Source organism: Leuciscus leuciscus, assembly GCF_965113295.1.
Source record: "Leuciscus leuciscus genome assembly, chromosome: 22".
NCBI classification, from domain to species: Eukaryota; Metazoa; Chordata; class Actinopteri; order Cypriniformes; family Leuciscidae; genus Leuciscus; species Leuciscus leuciscus.
Genome location: NC_138746.1, coordinates 26,096,810 through 26,102,809, shown reverse-complemented (window position 1 = coordinate 26,102,809; position 6,000 = coordinate 26,096,810).

Sequence of the window (6,000 nt, the reverse complement as noted above, 5' to 3'; positions counted from 1 at the left end):
GGTTCCACAGTTCTGGCGGGGGTGAAATATTGAGCCCCCTGCTTGGGACAGAAGGCCCCTCCTGACAGGAAGCTCCAGAGGATGCCCGTCGAGGAGGGACACAAGATCGGGAAACCATACTCTGCCCGGCAGCGCGGGGCTATAAGAAGCAGGAAAACCCGGTCCCTGCGAACTCTCTCCAGAACTCCCGGGAGCAGAGCCACTGGGGGAAAAGCGTACAGACGTAGCCTCGGCCACGTCTGTACCATAGCATCCAGTCCCAGAGGAGCTGGATGCGTGAGGGAGACCAAAGTCCCTCCATATCAGCTCCACCACCTCGGGGTGGAGCTTCCATTCCCCGGGCCTCGGCCCCTGTCTCGACAGAGTGTCTGCTCCTATATTCTGAACCCCGGGGAGGTAGGCTGCCCTGAGTGACAGCAACTTCCCCTGGGACCACAAGAGGATATGACGTGCCAGATTGGATAATGGGCGCGAGCGCAAACCCCCTTGGTGGTTGATATAGGCGACTACCGACGTGTTGTCCGTATGTACTAACACATGGTGTCCCCTGAGACCTGTGATAAAGCTCCTCAGAGCCCGGAAGACAGCTAACATCTCTAGGCTATAGAATGCCAGGAACGATGATGGTCTTCCCACAGACCTTGAGATGAGCGACCCTCAGGATCGCTCCCCAACCCGTGAGGGAAGCATCCGTCGTTAGCAGTTTGCGACGACAAGGAGCTACCAGCACTGGGCCCTGGGACAGGAACCAAGGTTTCTTCCACATAACCAAGGCACGTAGGCATCGCCGCGTGACCTTGATTGTGCGAAATGGGTTGCCCCTCGGGGAAACCCCTCTGGTCCTGAGCCACCACTGCAGGGGCCTCATGTGCAGTAGTCCAAAAGGTATCCCGTTGGAAGCTGCTGCCATGAGACCCAACAGTCTCTGGAACGGTTTGACAGTGAGTAGCTGGCCTAGCTTTACACTTTTCACAGCTGCAAGGATGGAATCTACACGTGGCGGTGACAGGCGCGCCTGCATCGACACTGAATCCCAAACCACGCCTAAAAAAGTGGTCCTCTGAAGTGGAGAAAGCACACTCTTCTTGGCGTTCAGCCATAACCCCAGCTCTTTCATGTGGGCGAGAACAACATCTCGATGTTGAACCGCCAACTGATGCGACTGAGCTAAAATCAACCAATCGTCGATGTAGTTCATGATGCGAATACCCTGGAGGCGCCGAGGCGCCAGAGCTGCATCCACGCATTTGGTGAAAGTGCGGGGTGATAAAGCCAGGCCGAATGGAAGAACTCGATATTGGTTTGCTTTGCCCCCGAAAGCAAACCTCAGGAACTTCCAATGACAAGGACGGATGGAAATATGGAAATATGCGTCCTTGAGGTCTATCGTGACAAACCAGTCCTCGGACCTGATCTGTGACACGATTTGTCTCAATGTTAACATTTTGAACTTGAGCTGAATGAATGACTTGTTCAGAACTCGAAGATCTAAAATGGGACGCAATCCCCCGTCCTTCTTTGGAACTATGAAGTACCGGCTGTAAAACCCGGTTTCCCTGTCGGAGGGAGGTACATATTCTATGGCCCCTATCTCTAACAGAGTGTTTACTTCCTGTTCCATAACCAGAACCTGCTCGGGGCCCACCACTGTGGGCAGGACCCCCATAAACCGAGTTGGGCGTTTCTAGAATTGTATCTGATACCCTTTTGCCACGGTCTGCAGGACCCAACGAGAAACATTTGACAGTAGCTTCCACGCTGTCAAAGATTCTACTAGAGGTACCAGCCTCTCGAGACTGGTTTCTGGATTGTGTTGCTGTTGAGTAGTCGGTTCGTCGCCCTGTAACGGCGCACCGGCAGGGAACGACCGAACAGACTGCTCTAGCACCCTCCTCAGAGGGGGCGGGCATCCCGAGGCCACTACGTTTCCGGGTGGACCTTGAGATATGTACTCGCCGGAGACCGCTGCGCCCTGTAACACCGGAGGCGGCAGGGTTGGCAGAACGGTCCCCTGAGGGCACCGAAAAGAGACGGCACCGTATTGTTCTCCTGCTGTTGAGTAGTCGGTTCGTCGCCCTGTAACGGCGCACCGGCAGGGAACGACCGAACAGACTGCTCTAGCACCCTCCTCAGAGGGGGCGGGCATCCCGAGGCCACTACGTTTCCGGGTGGACCTTGAGATATGTGCTCGCCGGAGACCGCTGCGCCCTGTAACACCGGAGGCGGCAGGGTTGGCAGAACGGTCCCCTGAGGGCACCGAAGAGAGACGGGCACCGTGAAAAGAGGTGTTAACCGCTCTGCTTCGGGGGGACTACCCTCATTTGTCCTGAGCCCTCAGACATCAGGACTTTTTCCCAGCAGCCTTCTTGGCGGTAATAACGGTCCGCAGATCCGTTTTACCCCTCGAAGACTGCTGGGTTTGAGAGCGCCCTCCGTGTCCCCGAGCTTTTTGTGGGGGAGCACGGGAGGAAACGCTCTGTTTCTGAGTGGCACGGTGCTCAGCGCTCTTTTTAGATGAGTGAGGCTGCTCCCGCTCAGCAGCCTCAATGAAAGAACGGCGGGGGAGAAGTTTCTGAAGTGCAGCTGCCTGTTTTGAAGCTTCTTGTGATTTAGCTACAGCACTGTTAACTGCATCTAATAAGGACTGTATATTAATAAATATACAGTCATACAGGCATCTAATAAAGCCAGTAATAAGGACTGTAAAGAGATGGACCAACGACACAGAGCAGGTCTTACAAGCCTGTTTTGAATGCACTGACTGGAGTGTTTTTGAAGCTGCTGCCAGCGATCTGGACGAGCTCACAGAGACTGTAACATCATACATCAGTTTCTGTGAGGATTCATGCATCCCTACCAGGACTTACTTATCATTCAACAATGATAAACCATGGTTCACACCAAAACTCAGACAGCTTCGTCAGGTCAAAGAAGATGCCTACAGGAGTGGGGATAGGATCTTGTATAATCAGGCCAGGAACACATTGACAAAGGAGATTGAAGTGGCTAAGAAGAGCTATGCCAAAAAGCTGGAAAACCAGTTTTCCTCCAACGACCCTGCATCAGTGTGGAAAGGCCTGAAAGACATTACCAACTACAAGACACCATCCCCCAGCATCGACAGCAACAAGCATCTTGCGAACGAGCTGAATGTCTTTTACTGTAGATTTGAGACCCCCGATCAGACACCCCATACCCGCCCTGACCATCTCTCTACACAGCCATCAACACCTCCAGCCATCCCCCTCCCCTCCCCCCCTGCACTTCAGATCAGTGAGGATAATGTGCGTCAGATCTTCAGGAAACAGAAGAGAAGGAAAGCACCAGGCCCAGACGGTGTTTCACCAGCCTGTCTGAAAACCTGCGCTGACCAGCTGGCCTCTATCTTCTCACTGATCTTCAACAGATCACTGGAGCAGTGCAAAGTCCCTTTCTGCTTTAAACGCTCCACCATCATCCCAATCCCGAAGAAACCAAAGATCACAGGACTCAATGACTACAGACCTGTTGCCTTAACATCTGTGGCCATGAAGTCATTCGAAAGACTGGTGTTAGCATATCTGAAGGACATCACTGGACCCTTGCTGGACCCCCTGCAGTTTGCCTACAGAGCAAACCGGTCTGTGGATGATGTGGTCAATATGGGACTGCATTACACCCTACAACATCTGGACAAACCAGGGACCTATGCAAGGATTCTGTTCGTGGACTTTAGTTCTGCCTTCAACACCATCGTCCCATCACTGCTCCAGACCAAACTGACCCAGCTCTCTGTCCCTAGCTCCATCTGTCAATGGATCACCAGCTTTCTGACAGACAGACAACAGCTAGTCAGAATGGGCAAAATCACGTCCGACAGCCGCACCATCAGCACCGGTGCTCCACAGGGATGTGTTCTCTCACCACTGCTCTTCTCCCTGTACACAAATGACTGCACCTCTAAAGACACCTCTGTCAAGCTCCTGAAGTTTGCGGACGACACTACTGTTATCGGACTCATCCGGAACGGTGACGAGTCTGCGTACAGACAGGAGGTGGAGCAGCTGGCTCTTTGGTGCAGTTATAACAACCTGGAGCTGAACACGCTCAAAACAGTGGAGATGATCGTGGACTTCAGGAGAAACCCCCCTGCACTCCCTTCACTCACCATCATGGACAGCCCTGTGACTGCAGTAGAGTCATTCAGGTTCCTGGGCACCACCATCTCTCAGGATCTGAAGTGGGACACTCACATAGACTCTATTGTGAAGAAAGCCCAACAGAGACTGTACTTCCTGCGTCAGCTGAGGAAATTCAACCTGCCACAGGAGCTGCTCGTACAGTTCTACTCAGCTGTCATCCAGTCCATCCTCTGCACTTCCATCACCGTCTGGTTCGGCTCTGCTACCAAAACCGACCTCCGTAGACTACAGCGGATAGTTCGGACTGCTGAGCGAATCACTGGCACTACCCTTCCCACACTCAAAGTACTGCACTCATCCAGAGTGAGTAAAAGGGCTCGCAAAATCACTCTGGACCCGTCACACCCAGCACACTTTCTGTTTGAACTGTTACCGTCTGGTCGACGCTACAGAGCACCGAGCACATAAACAACCAGACACAGGAAAAGTTTCTTTCCCCAGGCCATCTACCTCATGAACACTTAAATGTTCCCCTACTGTGGAACAAACATGTGCAATACTTCCCTCAGACATTTCATTATAGCACCTTATAACTTTATATATATTTATAATTTATAATCTTTTATTTTTATTTTATTTTAATTTTTTCTATTTTTTATTTATACCTATGTTACTTGTCACTTGTCTTGTCACTTTATATTGTATGTGTACTGGAAGCTACTGTCACCAAGACAAATTCCTCGTATGCGCAAGCATACTTGGCAATAAAGCTCTTTCTGATTCTGATTCTGATTCTGATCTCCAAATAACCCTTGAGTGGATACTGGTGCATCTAAAAGAACATGTTTTTCTTTGTCCTTTATGTCACTTAAGTTGAGCCACAGATGCCTCTCAGTGGCCACCAGGGCTGCCATAGAGCGGCCGATGGATTTAGCCGTCTCCTTGGTGGCCCTGAGAGACAAATCTGTGGCTCTACGCAGTTCAGACACCGTATCAGCACTAAATATACAGACAGATTTCACACAGAGCGCAACTGAAGACTCAGAAAGCTTTCGTTTTCTGTTTCGGGCCGGCTTTTATAGCTTCCTGGTACGTGACGTCACCCGCCTCTGACGTTCCGCCACACCATTGGACTGATTTTACATGTGCTTCAAGACGTCATCACGCAAAGCGTTCCCCATAGCGTCAATTCGACGCAACGCGAGTTCCCTTGAAAGGGAACCTGTAGTATTTTCGAATTACCGTGCTTTCCACCCTCATATCCCCCTGAGATGAGAGATTTATGTATTTTTTGTCTGGAAAAAATCCTCCGATGCCGCAAAAATCGTCATTTTGCGTCATCGGTGGAGTTTTTGGCCAGAGGCTAAAGACTACAGCCAGTAGTAGGGGCTGTCCCGCATGTTTTCAACCCGCCCATAGGAGGTGGGATCTCACTCACAGAATGTACACACAGTGCAGCCATCTTTTTTTTGGAAGCTAAGCTAGAAGGCTCTTGTTCTGTGGAGAAAGCTGAGTAGTATAGGAGAAAGCCGAGTAGTAGGGGTTACCATCCTCTTTTTCCCGGACATGTCCTGCCATCGAGATCGTCCAAAATGTCCGGGATTCGGCTTTTGCTTTCTGCAGTCGCCATTCATTGTTTACAAGCACACCTTTTGGTTCAATCTAACTGAATTCATTTCGATTGGTGAATCTGAATGTAATGTTTACATGAACGCTAAACAAGTGGTCGGTTGATGTGCGTTTTAACATTACTAAGAAAATTCCCACTCCTCCGTGAGAGATAGCCTACGAGACCGATGTCGCTCATCAGTAATCACGCCACCGGCCTCACGCCGTTCTCCCGCGCCCCTCAGCCTTGTCCTGCTCGCCACAGTAAACA